Genomic DNA, 19,584 nt, shown 5'->3' with positions numbered 1-19,584 from the left:
TTTGTGTGTGGGGGGGGAATGATTTCTAGTGTATGTATGTGTTTGGGAAGGTGGGTTTTTCTTCCCCTTGGTTTCAGCAACAGAGCTAGGGTGGTGGGCAAGGCCTGTGGCAGGACTGAGCCCCAGTCTGGAGGAAGTACAGAATGTCCATGTTAGCACTGCCCGTCATCTATCGTGGGACCCTGGACAAGTCAGACAGTAGTGGAGATTAATCAATCTTCACGTAGGATTCTTCCTGATACCAGGGAAATGACAGAAAGAGAGAGGATAATGACTTTTCGCTAGAGCTCTGGGATGATGTCAGCCCAACCCCATCTCACCCTGTACCAAGCACAGAATACCTGAAATCCACCCTGCTGCTAAGCTGTCCTTATGAGTAATCCCCTGAAAAATCAATGACCTGTTTTACATAAATATCTAAATTCTCTCTTTTCTGCCTTTGCTCAGGCAGTACCCCATGCCTGGGATGCATTTCTCTTCCCCTTTCGTTTTGTAGTTTCACGCTTCTTTCAATGCCCAGTGCAAAATCTGCTTCCTCTAGGGAGCCTTCCCTGGCTGACCCCCCCCCCCGCCCTTTACATCCCAGAGCCACTCAAGCTACCGAGAGGATACTTGGTGACATGGAGTGGCCTATGTTATTTTTAATGTCTATATCATGTCTCCTCCGGTTGCTTGTGATTAGTCAGTCTATAAACATTTAATAAGCACCTACTATGTACCGGGCAGCGTGCTAAATGCTAGGGATACAGGGAAAGGCACAAGGCCCTGCTCTCGTGAGTTCACGATCTAGCCGGGAGATGACATTATGTGCAATCATTATGCACAAAGGAGCTAGAGACCAGGAACATGGGGTGTAATCAGAAGTGGGAGAAGGTGCTTGGTGGACAAAATCAGTCAGTAATTCACATGGGCTGGTGTATAGAGTTGTGGTTTTGTCGATTAGTCTTGTCCCACGCTTTGTGACTTCATTCGGGGTTTTCTTGGGAAAGATACTGGAGTAGTTTGCTCATTTGACAGATGAGGAAACTGAGGCAAGCAGGGTTAGGTGACTTGCTCAGGGTCACAGCACTTAGTATCTGAAGCTGGATCTGAACTTGGGTCTTCCTGATTCTAGGGCTGGGCACTCCATCCACTTCACCACCTAGCTGTCCAATGTATAGAGTAGAGAGGCATAATATGAGAAAAGGCCAGAGAGGCGAAGGTAGTCCAGGTTTATAGAAAGCCTTGAATGCCAGGCTACTGTCTGAACTTTACCTGACAAAGCAGTGGGGAATGCCTAAAGATTTTTTTGAGCAGAAAAGTGTTATCACTAGATCTATGAATAAGGAAGACGATTCTGACAGTGTTATAAAGAATAAATTGGAGAGAGGAGAGTGTGGAAGTGTGCAGACCTGTGAGGCGGCTATTGTAGTGCTTCAGGTGAAAGTAATGAGATCCCTCAATGGAGTGACTTCTTGGGAGCAGAGAGAAGAGGACACATTAGCAGAGTGTTGTGGGGGTGGAATTGGTGGGACTCAGTAATTGATTGGGTCTGAGAAGTGAGGGAGAGAGAAAAGTATAAAATAACTCTCAAGATTTTGAATATAGGTGATTGGGTAAAAGATAGTGTCAGTAACAGAGAAAGTAAAGCCAGGAACAAGGGGGGTGGGGGAGAGGGTGGTTTAGGAGGTGCACAAGAAACTCATTTGGGGGCTGGTGGGACATCCAGACAAGGAGATCTCACAGCTTAGAGATGCAGACCTGGAACCCAGGAGACAGTAGACATTTGTTGTTGTTAAATGGTTATCTGACTCTTTGTGACCCCATTTGGGATTTTCTTGGGAAGATACTGGAGTGGTTTGCCATTTCCTTCTCCAATTCATTTGACAGATGAGTAAACTGAGGCAAATAGGGTTAAGTCACTTGATCAGGGTCACACAGCTGATAAGTGTCTGAGGCCACATTAGAACTCAGGTCATCCTAACTTCCAGGTCCAGTGCTTTATTCACTGGGCCACCTAGCTGCCCCTAAAGTAGATATTACTAGATGGAAGTACTAATAAGCTTTAGGAAGGGGTGAGGGGAGGAGCAAGATGCTGTTATCAAGGAGAAATATTCTTCTGCGTATTTCCCTGTCCTTATAATTTCCTTTAAAAAAGATTATGGCAGACCCCCTAAAATCTAGTGCTTAAGGAGTATGAGAAGCTGGCTGAGTAAGGTCCCCCTCCTGATTCACTAGAGGATAGAGGTGAGGTGTGGTAGCCTTCATATATGGTTTGGTGAAAACCAAATGGATTTGAAGGGACTTAAGAAATAAAGGCGCTGTAATTACCAACAGGAAGACCTGCAGATTACGTTATTGCTTAAAGGATCAGTTCCCAATTAATTACCTTTGACTCATTCAAAGCTTTTTTCAATTTGACTCTAACCTTCTCTACCACAATCCAATGTGTAGACCCGTGGACTCAAAGAATATTAGAACCAGCTGGGAGCACGGGGATCATGCCATTCAAACCCACAAGCCATGTCCTTCCGCCAAACTGGTCTGTTCATTGTCCTCCAAACATGCCTGGCATTTCCCCACCGTATTCCATCCGGCGCCCTCCCTGGGAGCTCCCTGCCCAAAGCCTAGACATTTTTCAAGGTCCAGCACAATTGTCTAAGAAAAATTATATTTTATATATTTTGTTACGTGGAGCCCAGACCCTATGTCTCACATTAATTTGTTTGCCTATGCCACAGCTAAAATGTGGGGCTCAAGTGATGTATTACTTGTGAAGGGCTTTGCACAGTGCTTGGAACATAGTAGTGGGCACTACAGAAATGTTTGTTCCCTTCTACAGTCTTGCATGTTATGGATGACCGGTAAATAATTTCTGGGTTTGTTCATCAAGTAATTCTTCTATCTGGTGAATGTATGTTTGTGTGGAGGGAGGGGATCTACGCATAAACAAATATAAGAGAGGAAGCTTGGTGTGGGAGACAGAGGAGCAGCTTTGGAATGAAGGAGGTTCCAACCCGAGTTCAGCCCCCAACTCACAATGGCTGTGCCCCCAAGCAACTCTGGAAGACTTTAAATTAAGGAACAATTGCTGATGGGCATCTGTGCAGGGAATTTCCATATCCAGAGTTCCCCACACGATCCCTATCACAAGTCTAGATATATGTATATGTATGTGTACATGTCTGTGTGCATATGTATGTGTGTTGTGTGTATACATGTATGTGCAAATATACACACCTATGTGTGTACACGTGTGTATATGTGTGCACTGTGGATTTATTTTTATATGTGTGTATACATATACGCATATATCACATGTGTGTGTATATATATAAAACACAATAATTTAATAGGTAGCAATTTTTTTGCATTTTAAGGTTTGCAAAGCACTTTACAACTATTATCTCATTTAGGGGCAGCTAGGTGGTGCAGTGAATAGAGCACTGGTCCTGGAGTCAGGAGGACCTGAGTTCAAATCCAGACACTTGACACTTACTAGCTGTGTGACCTTGGGCAAACCATCCCAATTGCCTTGCCTTCTCCCCTCCAAACAAACCTATTATCTCATTTGATTCTCATGACAACCCCGGGAGAAAGGTATTATTATTATTACGCCCATTTTACAGATAAAGAACCAAGGCTGAAAAAAGTTAAGTGATTTGCTCAGTTACACAGCTAGTAACTGTCTGCAGCAGGGTTTGAATTGAACTCTGTTCACTGTGCCACCAATAGATTATGTAAATATTTCTGATATGCATTTTAGGGAGTGAGAGGGAAAAGAGAGAGAAGAGAGAAGAAAGGAGAGGGGAGGGTAAGGGAAAGGAGGAAAGGAGAGAGGAAAAGAGATAGGAGGGGATGAAAGAAGACAGAAGAGGGAAGGAGAGGAAGAGAGGAGGGTATCAGATGAGAAAATCAGAGAATGTTAGAGCTGGCATGACCCTTAGAATATAGGTCAGAGCTAGAAAGGATATGAAAACCTAAAATGTCTAAAAAGAAAAAAACCAAACAATAAAAAAAATAAACAATTGGTGCTGAAAGGGCCATTGGAGATCATCCAGGGCCATCCTCTTCCTTCCCAGGTGCAGATCTTTATCACATTTATAAAAGATAAGCCCTTCATTGGTCTGAGAAGTTTCTACAATGGTACCCAAGCCCCAGACTACTTATCGGGGAAGGCTGAAGGAGGGAGTGCCGGGTCCCCCATCTTCCCCCAAACAGGATTTGTTTGCTGTCAATAGCAGACTGATATGGGCATGATGTCAAAAAGTGGCCTTTCTGGAGGAGCCAAAGCGTTTTTACCCCTCTGCCCTGACATAAAAGCTACTGCATCATAAAACAAAGGCTTTGCCCGGGTACATCAACACATAAAACCCTGACCCTGGGTGACAAATGAATGGCTGCTTGCCTTCCCTATCCAGAGATGCTACTTCTAGCCATTGTCCCTGGAGCACAAGTTAGTGAGATGCTTTTTTTGTTCGTAGTCAGGCCCTGCAGGCCCTCTCCTCCAGGGTCCCTCTTAACCAGCATGCATCAGCAAGAAGGTATGCAGTCTGTGGCCACCAATAAAGTGGTTCTAACTGACTGATAAAGAGTGGAAAAGCACTGAAATTGGAATCTGAAGACCTGCTGTGAACCACCTTGTAACCCTAGGCATGCCACTTCCCATCTCTCTGGGCCTCAGTTTCCCATTCTGTAAGATAGGGATTGGAATGAGATGAGATCTCAGTTCTCTCCCACCCTGAAGAGGCCTCCTCCATTCATTGGTGAGTCCCTGATCTGGACCATCATTTCATTTATGGTTCAAGCCATGCCCACTTTCCCTCTTGACTTCATTCTCTCTCTCATCTTCTCTTACATACCTTTGCTTAGATCTTAAAATTTATGTAAATACTTCAAGGATCTGTGACTTCCTCCTCCATTCAGATTACAACTCATATATGACTGAGAGAAGTCTTGGGAGCTGGGTGGGTGGTCTGAGGTTCATAAAAGTGAAATAATTTGCCCCTGGGGGCCCAGATCATCTTACATGTTAGATTTAAATCCAACAGCTTAAACCTGACTTCAAGTACTCTATTCACTGCCCCATCCTGCCTTCTTAAACACCTACCATGCTCCAACTTGCATTCTATTTATCTGGGCCCCTGTGTTATCATCACTATTAAATTGTAAACTTCTTAAGGACAGGGACTGTGTTTTCTTTGTTACTGAATCTTCCAAATTACCTGGAGTAGTGCTTTGTACATAGTAGGTATTTAATGTGTTTGTTGAGTGAATGAACAAATGAATGAATAGGTCTGTTATATATTTGCATATACACATTCATATGCATATACACATGTCCATATATAGTTCTACACCAGACTACTAAAAGACTCCACAGCACACAAAAAAGGATAAAACACCTTTTGTTGCTGTTTTAGTCATATCCCTTGGGGGTTTTCTTGGCAAAGATATTGGAACAGTTTGCTGTTTTCTTCTCCAGTTCATTTTTCACAGATGAGAAACTGATGCAAACAGGGCCTAGGGTCACACAGCTAGTAAGTGCCTGAGGTCAGATTCGAACTCAGGAAGATGAGTCTTCCTGACTCCAGGTCCAGTGCTCTGTGCATTGTGGTGCCACCTAGCTGCTCAAAACCTCCTGGAATGATAGTCAAAAGAACAGAGTTCAGATCCCATCTCTTCCACTTACTAGATGCCCTGAACAAATTACCTTCTGAACGTCAAACATCCTGGTATGTCAAATAGGGAATGATTATACTCACACCATCTGCCTACTAGGATTTAACTTCCAGTGATGAAGAAATGTGACTTTTTGCTGTTTTGTTCAATATTCTCGTTGTTTTTCTTGTTATCCCTTCCAGCTTTTATTCTCTATGATCTCATACTTTAGAATGAATGTAGGTTAGTGTCTTTTGTAACCAAGGAGTTTGAACACATCTTCTCTCTATGTTTAATATTTATAGACACTATTACCTGGTAATTCCACAGATATGACCAACATGCTTGGAGAAGTTAAGGAAGGCTTCCAGGGAGAAGTGAGACTTGAGCTGGGCCTTGAAGGATGTGGAAGCTTTGGTCAGGCCAGATGAAAAAGAAATCATTTCAGACCCCACAGTGTCCAAAAACAACATGCCCACATTGCCAGAGATGGAACCTGATGCACTGAAATTCTGGCCTTCAGTTTTGGAATCTCTGTCCAAAGGTCACAGTTCTGGCCCTCTTAGAACCAGGGCCCTGGCCCCAATGGCCTTGAGCTTCAACACAGGCTTCCCCCAAAAGCTGTCCCCAGCTCCTTTAAAAAAGAAAAGTAACAGCATCCCCATCTCAGCCAATCCACTCTGGGCAACCAGCCAGACACAGAAGAATAAGAAAAGGGTGACTTGAGGAGGCGGCCAGTCCTGAGCAGAGGGCATGAGATGGGCCTGCCTTTAAGTGATCTGCTGCTTGCCTAGTGAAGACAGAGGCTCAGTATCAGGGGTTTAAGTCACTCAGCATTTATAGCCATGGCACAAGAAAGCTGAGAAATTACCTAGTATAACCCCTCATTTTACAGATCATATATTTTAGAACTGCCAGAAACTCTACATTTATTATGTGTGTGTATATATACATACATACACACACATTTATGTATTTAGTCTACCTCCCCCATTTTACAGATGAGGAAACAGAGTCCTAGAGAGCTTAAGTAGATGTTAGAGTCTAACCAAAATCCTCACTCCATCCCCCTACTGTTTCCACCATCTCCCTGGGGCTCAGATTGAGGAAGTAATTTGGCCAAGTTCATACAGTCAGGGAGTGGCGAGCATAGGATTTGAACCCAGATCTTTCAACTTCTACACCAGGGTCCTTTCCACTATTCTAAAAGCTCACATTTCTATGGAACTTTGTAGTTTAGAATATGCTTTTCTCCTACCAACCCTATGAGGTGGTACAAGTGGAAAGAGGGGCTAGATCTAGGGTCAGAGAACCTGGGCCTGCCCCTGCTGCTTCCCATGATGCCTTGGTCATGTTGCTTACACTGCACCATCATGCTTTCGCTGCCTTCTCCAGCTCCACAGCCCCCTTCTTCCATTGGGGAGTTCTTCCTGGATCTGCCATTTTGAGGAAGGGCCAACCACAGCCATTCTTCATTCTCTGGGTACCATATTCACTTGTCTCTCCTCCTACTTTTCATCTCCCTTTTATGTCATGTCTTCCTTATTAGAATATAAAGTCCTTGGAGGCAGGAACTGGCTTTTGTGCCTGTATTTTTATCTCAAAGAGTATCTGGCACATCATAGTAAATACTTTGACTTCTCAACCTCTCCAAGCCTCAGTTTCTTCACCTGTAAAATGAGAGGATTGGATCAGATGACTTCTGAGGTCCCTTCTAGCTCTAAATCTGTGATTTAAGTACTGGTTTTATGGCTAAATGAGCTGTATGACCTTGGATGGGTCACTTAAGCTCTATAGACGTCAGTATCTTAATTTGTAAAACCAAGCAGTCGAACTAATGATCTCTGAGGGCTCTTCCAGTCCTCAATCCTGTGATTTCAGGGATATGTTGTAAACTTTATTACCCTCATTTTATGCATGAAGAAATTAATGTCCAGAGAGGTTCAGTGACCTATCCGTGGTCACACAGCTAGAAGGCATTGTGGACAAAGGCGCCTCCTCTCTTCCCTCTGCCCCCTGCCTTGCCAGGCAACCTTGAGAAAGTTAGTTAAAACTCTGAGTTTTCCTCATTAGTGAAGCAGAGGAGGTCTGGCCCAATACTTGACAAGCAGAAGACGTTGGAAACCGAATGATGAATTCAAGACTGCAGCTGCTGTTTAAGATGAGGAAAGAGAATCGCTCATGCTGTCAATCGAAGGCCATTCCAAGGTTCTTGTCCCTCCCCTCTATGGAGAGACAAAGCCTTCCTCCCACCAGCTCAGGGCACAGGTCTGCAGAAGAAAAAAAAATCAAGAAAGGTTCTAGTTTTCCACGGTAACATTCAGACTTCAGGCCTCCCAGAGGACAAGCTAATGAGTTGAATCTTAGCAAGAGAGGCAGTGTGAAAGGCATTTGGCTACCTTTAGGAGCTCTGTAGTCATTCCACCATAGCTCTGGATCTTAGCTCCCCTGTTACTGAGAAAAGGGATGCCAAGAGGTTTCACCTTCTTCCTTTTGTTTTTTTTTTTTTTGAAAGAGACTTCTTGAAACTAGGCAGCAGGGAAATGTCACTGTTATCTGTGCTGAAAGATGAAGGAGTACTTAGGTGTGAATAGAAAGGAAGAAGGCTGATTTTTAAATAAGCTGGCTGGGATTCACCTATCCCAAGGCGTGTTTCCCCCCAAAAGTAGTCACTGTGGAGGGTTATTATAATGATTGATCACGATATTTTAAGTGATGTGATGTCTTAGGCTCCTGAAATGGAAATATCCTGTAGCTAATCCAAGGGTCTTAATCTTGGGATCCATGAACTTAATTTATTTTGGTATTTAAATAGTATTTAATTTTTCCCCAGTTACATGTAAAAACAATTTTTAAACATTTGTTTTTAAAACTTTGAGTTCCAAATTTTCTCCCTTTCTCCCTCTCTATCCCACCCCTTATTGAGAAGGCAAGCAGTTCCATATAGGTTATACATGTGTAGTCATGCAAAACATATCCATAATAGCCATGTTATGAAAGAAAATAGAGACAAAAAATCTCAAGGAAAAAAAAACGAAACATGGTAGATGCTACAGGGTAGGTGGGAATGCCTTAACCTCTCTTCCATCCTGATCAAGGGGAGTGCTAGCCTTCTCTCTTTTCATACAATACAGAACTTGATTTAAAAAACCATCTAAGTAACTATATTTCAACCAAATTGGTTTCCTTTGTAATCCTCTGTATTTTATTTTGTGTATTTAAAAATCATGGTTCTGAATAGGAGTCATCGCTTGATTCAGGTTACAAAGGAAGGTTAAGAATCTCTTCTTTAGTCTAACCCTCTCATTTATAAGAAGAGAGGATTTATTTATTTGTCCTTCATTTATAAATGAAAGGACCAATGCCTAGAGATGTGGCAAAACTTGGCCAAGGTCACTTAGCTGGCAAGTTGACTGAGCCAGAATTCAAATCTGGGTCCTCCTTCTCCAAACTCAGTGTTCTTTCCAGGACACCTTGATGTTTGGAAATATCCAGAAGTCATCTGGAGCCACATCTGCTGTATGTGGTGAATGATCAAGTTGGGTGGTAGCATTTTTAATGAGCTGTGACAGTAAATAACAAGGCTGGTTTCCCTGCTCAGCTCATAAACTGTCTCTAAAGGCCCTTCTCAAAGAGAAAGGAGTCCAGGGCTGTGCTAAGCCATGGAAGCCTGGCTGGGATGATGGCAGCCTCCCAGGGTCTCTACTTTGAATGGGGGCAGGGTTGCTTTGGATGTAGAAACTCTGATGGGTTTAACAAACTGATCCCGTTAATTTATCCTCATATACTTCCCTTTAATCCTATGAGGGAGTCTAAGCTCCCTGGGGCAACTGGGGGGTGCAGTGATTAGAGTGCCAGACCTGGAGTTAGGAACACTCATCTTCCTGAGTTCAAAACCAGCCTCAGACACTTACTAGCTGTGTGATTCTGGGCAAGTCACTTAACCCTGTTTGGCTCAGTTTCCTCATCTGTAAAATGGGCTGGAGAAAGAAATGGCAAACCAAGAAAACTCCAAATGGGGTCATGGAGATGCAAACACAACTGAACAACAAGCTCTTTTAATGGTGGAAACTGAATCTTAACTATCTTTGTGGTAGTTGGGATCTACCCCTGTGCCCATTACTGATACATTGCTACAGCCACACAGAAGGGGCCTTCAAACAAAGGAGATTCCAGTTCCCATCTGTCTTGGAGTAGGTGACCTCCAAGGTCCCTTCCAGCTCTAAGATGCTGATTCTCGGAATGCTTTTGACATCCCTACTACATTCCTTGAGATAATTGGAGATGCTCTGGGATGTCATAAAACTTGGGCTAGAAATCACAGTTTTATGGAATAGATGTATTCATGAAAAGTTGGCTGTGATGGAAATTTCAATAAATCTAATATTTTTCCACTGACTTCCATTAGAAAACTGTAGATGAGTTCCCAAAGACATTTTGCCTGCAGATGTAATCATGCAGCAAAACTTTCAGAAGCATATATTTAACAGGGGAGGAAAAAAATACATTTTTTAAAAAATCACACAATTGCTGAGAAAGCTTCCTTAGGGGGAATACTTGGAGAATGGCATGTTTCGGTTAATTGAATTTCTAGTTATAAAGGTTATAAATAAAACTTTCTGAAAAAAAATTTAGATTATAGAGAATGTAATCTTTTTTTAAATGGTTATTGTACAAGAATGACCTGCAAATTGGAGACTTTTTCACTATTCCTGCTACCTGGGGTACCACTCCCCATCCTTTCACATCTACTTCCTATAGATCTATAGGGTTATAATTAATATTGACTGACTGAATGAAGTCATAGGTCAAACTTAAGTTCCACCTCTTTCATGAAGTTCTTGCTGATTTCTATCCCCACCCCACCATTGATAACTGAGAAGGTATCTGTCCCTCCATTCAGCCCTTGTAGGCCTTTGTGTTTCTCTTTCATGAAATCTAGGATAATTTGTCTTTTCGTTATTTGTATATCTGCCTTATTTCCCTTACTAGACTGCTTCTCCAGGACAGGGACTACTGTATCTTATTTTTTAATATATATTATTAATTTTCATATATTATTATATCTTATTCTCTGTATCCCCCTCCTCCCCCAAGTCTGAGGGTTCTGTTCCTAGTAGGAGCTCAATTAGTGGTGATTGAATTAAATTGATATGGTATTGTCTAGTACCCAAGGGTCACTGGCTGGATATCTTTCCATTTATGAGATGGTAGGAGTTCATACATACATAGGAGTCAATATTAATTATACCCTTACTGTGCTCCAAGGATGGAAGCATATATAGCTTGAGTAAACACAGTCCTGTCTTCATAGAGCATTCAGTTTAGCAGAGATGTAACACACAAGCATAGGTTTGTGTCTAATGTACAATATCACATTGTATTATACTATGTTACATTGTATGTGATGGGATTGATATGATAAGATGCAGGAAAAATACTTTTTAAAGTAAGTCCTATTCTCTCTTCATATCCTTATCACTTTTTGCCTGAACTCTTTGGACATTTTTGCATCAAATTTCCTCCTCTCCACAGCTAAGTAAATTTTCTAAATCACAGATTTTCTTAATCACAACCTCAACAAACTTTTGCTGTTGTTGTTCAGTCGCTTCTGACTCTTCAGGAACCCCCTTTTTGGGTTTTATTGGCAAAGATACTGGGGTGCTTTGCCATTTCCTTCTCTAGCTCATTTTACAGGTGAGGAAACTGAGGCAAACAGGGTAAAATGACTTGCCCAGGGTCACATAGCTAGTAAGTGTCTGAGGCCATATTTGAACTCAGAAAGATAAGCCTTCCTGACTCCAGGTCCAGAGTCTATCCACAGCACCAGGAAATGAATGTCTTCTGTCTCCTTCCCCAGATGCTGGGAATATTTTCACATAGGGTAAGAACAATTTTTGTTTTGTTGTGTTTTGTTTTGAGGAAGTATCTACAGAGGACATTCTGACCACAGGTGTATTTGAGCTATGAGAGAGGGCAGCCTAAACCTGTACTTTATGGGGATCAGGGAAAAAACTTTGCAGCCTTAGGCCTCTTGGCTTTGCAAGATATCAGGAGGTCAGCAGAAGAGTGCAAATTGAATAACAGACTGTGTGGTTGCAATGGGGGAAAAGCCCTTCTCCTTCCTCCACAGTTAGTGCATACCTTCAGTGTTGTATTTGGGGACAAATTCCCACTGGCCCTGGATGAGTTGGGGCTCTTCTGCCTCTTCTCTGCCCCCTGACATGACTTTTGTGACTAAGCCCAGGCTTTCTGCATATTTCTTGTCATTTCTTTGCCCATAAAGTTGAACACAGCAACAACAACCGAAAGCATCCCAATTACCTAAGGGTTCCAGCTACTTGGCTAATTAATCATTTTTACTGTTACAGTCGATACCAGTAGTACTCAATATTTGTCATAAGATGCAAGTTATATACCAAGAATTTCATTCTCTGAGAGCTACATCCACCAAAGAAGTCTGCCCAAGAGAACTGAATGACCCTTTAAATATAGGGTGGTCCTTCCCATTAAATGTCTTTAAAAGCATGACCCTGTAATTATTTGTTTTTTAAGCCAGGAACTTATAAACCAAAATATACTAGCCAAGTACTCAGCCCTTCCAGTAACTTTGACCTACTGGTTCCCCAGGGCTTAGTTTGGGTTAATCCCCTTGTTCCTTTTTTTTACTTTAAAAAATGTCCATAAATGTGTCCAAAATTTCCTGACTATGAGCTCCTTCTTTTAACTGCTAGTCAAGCAACTGGGGGAGGGAAAAGAGTGATCAAAAGGTGTGGGGGGGGGGGGGGGGTAGGGGTAGGAAGGGATACAGTTCTGAGAGACTAACCAGTGCATCAACTGAGTATGAAATGCCCCATACCTATAGCTCCAATATACCTTCCCAGTGGATTTTCTCATCTCCCTTTTTTTTTTCTTAAGCAATTGGGGTTAAGTAACTTGCCCAAGGTTACACGGCCAGGTATTTTGTGTGGGTGTTAAGTATCTGAGCCCGGAACCAATCCTGGGTCCTCCCGACTCCCGGCCGGCACTCTTACTCACTGAGCCACCTGGCCACCCCATAGCTTGTGCTTGTGTTAAGTGTCTGAGGCTGGATTTGAACTCAGGTCTTCCTGACTCCAGGGCCTGTGCTCTGTTCACTGCGCCACCCAGCCGCCCCCAATTTTCTCATCTCTCGAGAATTTGGTCATTGGTATTAAATGGTGTTCATTGGTATCTACTATTTCCATTTCCATGGTTATAGTAGATATAATTTTCCTAGTTCAGATTGTTTGGATCTGCATCAGTTCCTAGAAGTCTTGTCATTCTCCTCTGCATTCTTCATATTTTTCATCTTATAGCATGGTTATATTATATCATATTATATTATGTTATGTTATGTTAATTATATTATGTTGTGTTATGTTGTGTTACATCATATCATATGCTATCTTATGTTGTATATCATATCACATATATCATATATCCTATTGTATCAGATCAGATCATATCATATACCATAGTCTGTTCAAACATCCTCTAATTGATAGGCATCTACATCATTTCTAGCTTTTTACTATTATGAAAAGTACTGCCCTAAATACTTTGGTGTATATAGGACCTTTATGAAATACTTCTCAGGACCCTATTTTGTACAAAGCTCCGGGCTGGATGTTGTCTCTGCATTGTCCAAGATCATGAGATAAGAAACATATGTATTTATCTGTGTATGTGTATTTATGTGTGTATGTATATGTATCATACACATATTAATTTATATATTTGTATGCTACGTAAATTATAATATTTCTATTTAGATATAATGTTATAGATTTATTTATTTGTGCACAGTTATAAATACATTTAGATACATCTTTATGTGTATATATTTTGTTGTATGTTTATAAACATATAGGATGTAATATATAACAATATGCGATAGCACATGATAATAATAGGCACAATGAATATAGGCAATAGGCGTTCAGAATGTAGAGAGGCTGGAGGTGGCTTTGGTATAAGGGAAAGGCCATTGGCCTGGGAGTCACAGACTCTGGGTTCAAATCCTGCCTTTTCATACTTACTAGCTGTGTGACATAACCTCTCTGGGCCTTAGATTCTTCATAGGTAAAATAGATGGCCCCTGAGGTCCTTCTTAGCCTGAGTCTGTGGTCCTCTGATAACTATCTCTGGAACTCCAGACAGCTGCTTGATGGAGGATGGGGGAGGCAGATGAGCTCGTCAGCCTTGATGAATAGTGGGAAGGGTCCCAAATGATAACTTAGGTTTCAGAGTTATATAGAACCTTAGAAAGATCTAAGCAGGGATAACCTGTATTGTGTCATGGACCCCTCTGGCAATCTGGTGAAGCCTATAGACTCCTTCTTAGATTATCCTTTTTTAAAAAATTCATAATTGAAGCAAATGCTACATTTTAGTTAGAAGTTAGTGAAAATAAAGATGTCATTTCCCACCACCACCCCCACATCCAAACTCTTGGACACCCCTGAAGTCCTCAGATTAAGAACCCCTGATCCAATCCAGCTCTATCCTTTTATAGATGTGAAGAAGTGGCACTGAGGGAAAGGCGAGGTGAGGAAGGGAGAGGAGGAAGAGGGAAGGGGCAAAGGAGGAAGAGCAGGACCCTGGTAACACTATAAACAAAGAAGCAGCATGGCATGTCTGAGTGACCTTGACCCTCAATCCAGGAACAGAGGCCTGCTTGCCCCCACAAAATGGCCCTAGGCAGGAGCAGTGGGCAGCCTCTCCTCTTAGGGGCTCCCTTTCAGCCACAGGCCCCGCTCTGCTCCAAATGGCACAGGACCTTCCTACCATGGTTACTGGAGTAAACAGAGGAAATGTCTTCAGCCCAGCTAATTGTGTGGAAAATTGGAAAAGAATTGCATGTAGCGTTGTTGGGGAATGAAGCCTGCCAACCGAGAGTTATCAACACAGCCTGAGCCTGCCACGAAGAAGCCACCTCTGGGCTGAGGGTGTTCAGAAGCATGTCAGTTCCCTTTGCCCTTCCTCCAGCTCCCACTCCCCACCCCCTTCCCCCACCACCAGAGGTGGAGGCCTGGCTGCCAGGAAGCAGGAAGCCGGGAGAGGTTAATAACCCAGGCTAGTGGCCAGTCCATTTTTAATATCCAGATACTTCCTTCCAAAAATCCATAAAAATTAGGAAATGAAATCAATTAGTTCTTTTCTCCTCCTTCCCCCTCCCCTTTTTAATTCTCCTCTTTCTGCTGTCCTCACTCAGTACTCCAGGGTGGTATAGGAAAAAGAACATGGAGCTTGCAGTTGGAAAAGCCTGGGTTCAGATTCCATCTGGGCTACTGAAGTACCCACATCCCCTCAGGCAAGGAACTGACTCTCTCTGGGCCTCAGTTTCCTCATCTGTAAAATAAGGGGTTGGATTAGAGGGGCTCTAAGAGACCGAGCTCGATCTAATGGTCCAGCAGTGGCTTCAAGAGGCATTTCAGCACATGAGGTCATATAAAATAAAGATGCTGTTTCCCCCATCTAAGTTCTTGGAACCCCTGAACCCCCATATTAAGAACCCACAATCTAATCCAACTCTACCCTTTTACAGATTTTGAGAAATAGCACTGAGGAAAGGGCATTTCAGGGAAAGGAAGGAGAGCTTTTTTTTTTTTCAGCAAAGAGTTTTCTTTTTCCTTTTTTTGTATCCCCAGGGCATAGCACAGTGCCAGCCACACAGTAGGCACTTAATAAAACCCTTATTAGGTGCCCCAATACCTAGTTGATTGACTAACTGAATCACCTCAAAGGAAACAAAGAGGTCATCTAGTCCAATCTGTCATTTACAGATGGGGAAACTGAGGCACCGAGGCATGCAGGGTCACACAGCTAGCATCAGAGGGAAGATTTGAACTCAGATGGTCCAGATCCCAAGTCCAGAACTATATCCTGTGTGGCATCTATGAACCATCGCTTGCTGGGACTCGTCATGCATGTGACTGAAATAAATGTGACTGAAAGTAAAGGAGAAGTGTAGGAGTAGAAGGAGACAAATGTTGGCAGTCATGCTATGCCAGGGTATATGCTCAGAGTCGCAGGGGAAAGGGAAAAAAAACAGCTGAGCTGGTGCAGTGACTCATTCTGTGTGTGTGTGTGTGTGTGTGTGTCTGCATGCATAGGACCATGAAATACATGGACACTGGTGCAGATGAAGGGAGCATCCCAGCCCCAGAACTGAAAGAGATGCTAGCAGTCAAGTTCAATACCTTCATGTCACAGAAAAGAAAACTGAAAAGGAAAATGATTTATCCAAGATCACCCAGGTAATAGAAGCAGAGACAGAATTGGAATCCAGTTCCTGCTTATGTGAATCCCATGCCTCTCTTCTGCTTTCCTATGGAGAGCTGCCCCAACTAGGAAGAGTCTGAGAGGGTCACACAGAAAGTTCCCGGGTCACAGCAACGGCCCAAGGGTTGAAATACCATCAGGAGCATGGATAGGGCTGGTCAACATCACTTCCCAGATTTTCCATGAAGAAGGACACATGCTAAAAATAGATTGGTTACAGAATTTCAGAGTGTTCTAGGAAACAGGGGTTTAATTGGGAGGTGGGGTGTGGGGAGTTGCATCTCATGGGATCTTAGGATTCTTATACACAAAGTCCTCAGTTTACAGTTGGGGGTGGTCCAGAAGTCATTCCCCATGGGGAGAAAAAAAATGTTATGAATAGTGGTTAGGTTCCCAGGCCAGTCCATAAATGCCTATTTAGTCAGTAATATAAGCTAAATAAGAAGGGAGTCCTATTGAACTCTGAGTTCTTCCCCTTTGCCCTCCTAAGGCCTGAAGTCATCCCCTCCCTCATCAGCCTTACCCCTCCTCCTAGTCCCAAAGATGATGCTAACTAAACCTAGAGCACCTTATTGGGAGTCCTGAGACGGAAAGGGAAGAGAACGGAAGAGAGGAGTGGTGATTGGAGGCGAGGAAAGGAGCTGGGCTAGAGTGTTAACCCATGGGAAATGACTTCAGCTGTGCCAAAGAAGGTGAGGGAAGGGGGAGAGAGAGACAGAGAGACAGAGACAGACAGAGACAAAGAGAGACAGAGAAGGAGGAAAGGAGAGAGACAGAGGAGGAAAGGAGAAAAAAAGAGAGACACACACATACATATAAAGAGAGGAGAAAAGGAGAGACAGAGAGAATTTGTCTGTTTTTTGTTTGTCCAAATGGAATTTTAAAAATAAAACCTCCATCCATAGGCTGAAAACAATCTTGAGTCCACAGGTACCCAGGCCTATGATGGGAGGTAGAACACCTTACATGTCCATAGCACTTTAAGGAAATGCTAGGACCTCCCATGGGAGACAGATCTTGTACCCCAGGGAGGTCAGATTTATGTTCCAGCCTCATGGGCTCATTGCCAAGAAAAGATTATATAAATATAAACTAATTATGTAAATGTGACTTACTTTGATTTGCATTTTTACAGATGAGTGTAAACTGAGGCTAAGAGAGGTTAAAATAGCTTGTCTGAAGCTTCTGAATGTCAGTGATTAGGATTCAGACTCTTACTTCCCAATTTCAAGTCCAGCATTCTTTTCACTGAAACTGGGGTCCAGAATTCTGAGTTACTTTGAAATCCTTGCATAAGAACAGTAACGGTACCTCCCTCCCAAGGTTGTCATGAAGATAAAATGAGATGGTATTTATTTGTCAAGCACCTTGCAAACCTTAAAATATGACATAAAGGCTAGCTATCTTCCTCCTCCTCCTTTATTATATTATCTATTATTATTATATTATCTCTTGTTATCTACCCCCCTCCAGTCTTCCATAATTATGTCAGAGATAGATTTCTTTGCTGCTGTGAGAATCAAATGAGGGAACATTTGTTTTTCAAAAAAGCATTTAGCATAGTGCCGGCACGTAGTAGGTGTCATTCCCTTCCATTCAGGAGGAGAGTTAGAATTTGATTTTGGCAGCTCTGTTCCCGAACTTGCCCCCTGTGGTCCCCTCCCTGACCCACCATCATCTGGAAAGTCAGGTTCACTAGGGCACATCTCTCTCTCTCCACACAGCTAAAGCCAAAGGTGAAAGTTCTCCCTGAGACAAGCCCGGGCTCAGCCCTGATTTCCTTTTCCAGACTGGTTCTGTGCCTATTGCCAGCTGAGCTATCAAAGTGGCTATTTCATCTGGCGGGAGTCAGAAGGGATAATAATAAAATTAGCCTTTGAACTATCATATGGCTTTCTGAATGTACAACTCCCTAGAGCAAGGCTGTGTGAGTCTGCTTTTGTCTGCGAACTTCCCACAAGCTTTTCTGGTTGTCCAGAGGTGTCGACATTATCCAGCAATAACAATAACACTGGCTGCCAAAAAGCCCTTGGGGTGGACGAAGTAGTACTAGATTTGAAGTCACAGGACTTGGGCTCTAGTCTTACTTTTGCTCTGTGTTACCTGAGTGACCTTGGGGAAGTCACTAGTCCCTCTGGGCTGCATGTGCTTTACCTCTTGAAGGAGGGGATTCCGACATAACATGAGTTCTTGTGGGTCAGAAAAGTGGTTTGTTGTTGTTTTGTTTTGTTTTTGCTTTACCTTTGAAGCCCCAGAACCTAGGACAGTGCTTTGCAAGGGATTAACATATCCTTGTTAGATTACAGGGGGTTGAACAAGACTGTCTCCAAAGTTCCTTCCAGCTCTAAATCCTCTGATCCTAATTTTGACCTAAAGTGAGGTGAATTTGACCTTTAACATATGAGCAATGACAGCTTGTCATCTCAGACCCAGGGGTGTGTGTGTGTGTGTGTGTGTGTGTGTGTGTGTGTGAGCATGCACATTTGTGTGTATACGTCTATGTGTGTCAATTTTCCTACCTTAGTATTTTGTGGGAATAAAATGAAATCTTTTCTAATTATGGGAAAATTACAAAATGAAATGCACATTTCTGGCTGAAGGGCAGGGACAAAAATAGGCATTTCTCTGTTCGTGGGAGTGCCTTGTTCCCTGCCCCAAATCCTTGTTGTCTCTTTTGTCCATTTCTCATTCCCTTCCCCTTCCTCCTGGCCCTCTCCAAACTCACCAAACCAAAGCACAGGAGGAAAAGTGACTTCCCTTCTACTGAAAGAATAACACAGTCCAGTGCCCATCAAGTGCATTTATTAGATACTTACTGTGTACAGAGGACTAGACACCATGGAAGGATGCCACAGATATAGATGTCACTTTCCCATGTGATAAGGAACATAAGGAGGGAGAGGTGATATTATGGATGGAGACAAGGAGACACCATTATCCTGAGGGGAGCAGCTGAGCAGAGAACATCTCTGTACCCCATCTACTGTTGCACCCGGCATCATTTCACCCCTGACACGCAGACAGAATAAAGAAGACAAGAGAAAAATGACAGCTGTAGAGTAACTTCCCCATGCCTGTCTTGGCTATCTGAGCAGACCAATGGCCTGTGAGTCCTGCTGTCTTGTCATTAGTGATGGCCCCTTTCAGAGGTAAGGAAAGGACTACACAGTGGGTTTTACATTTTCCATGTATCTGTGTCCTTAATTGTGTGGGTGGGTACTCTCTTCCCCAGAGCAAATAGAAGCCTATCCTGAAAGATTGTTAGATTGCTTGGCCTAAATGACAGTGGATTCCAAGGTCCCTAACTCTAAGAGCCTGTACTTGGTTGATCCTTATATACATAGCATCCTATAATTCCTCCATGGAGGGATCCACCCAGTTTGTCTTCCTCTGGGCCTTATTCAATTTCATCAGTGAAAAACATGGGCTAGCCATCTGTTATCCTTCACTCTCACTTCATGACCTGCTCATCTCCTACATATCCTTGATAATGTATTTTCATTAATAGTAACTTTCAGAAGGCTGCATTCATTGTCTGTGCAGTTTTCTGTTGCCCTTTGGTCATTTGCAATGGTGCTTAATAGAGGTTTGTTGGATGGATGGATGGATGGATGGATGGATGGATGGATGGATGGATGG

At 42.8% G+C, this 19,584-nt stretch overlaps 1 pseudogene; it reads right to left on the bottom strand.

The window, feature by feature from the left end:
• Positions 1 to 8,672: 8,672 nt before the first annotated feature.
• On the bottom strand, positions 8,673 to 8,772 carry LOC138159655 (U6atac minor spliceosomal RNA; annotated as a pseudogene).
• Positions 8,773 to 19,584: the final 10,812 nt, after the last annotated feature.

This window comes from Petaurus breviceps, unplaced genomic scaffold, assembly GCF_028583685.1.
Source record: "Petaurus breviceps papuanus isolate PSGF00001 unplaced genomic scaffold, PetGlider_PUasm1.0 176, whole genome shotgun sequence".
Lineage (NCBI taxonomy): Eukaryota > Metazoa > Chordata > Mammalia > Diprotodontia > Petauridae > Petaurus > Petaurus breviceps.
Note: the sequence above shows the minus strand (reverse complement) of the source record. Positions and strands in the feature narration are given on the sequence as shown.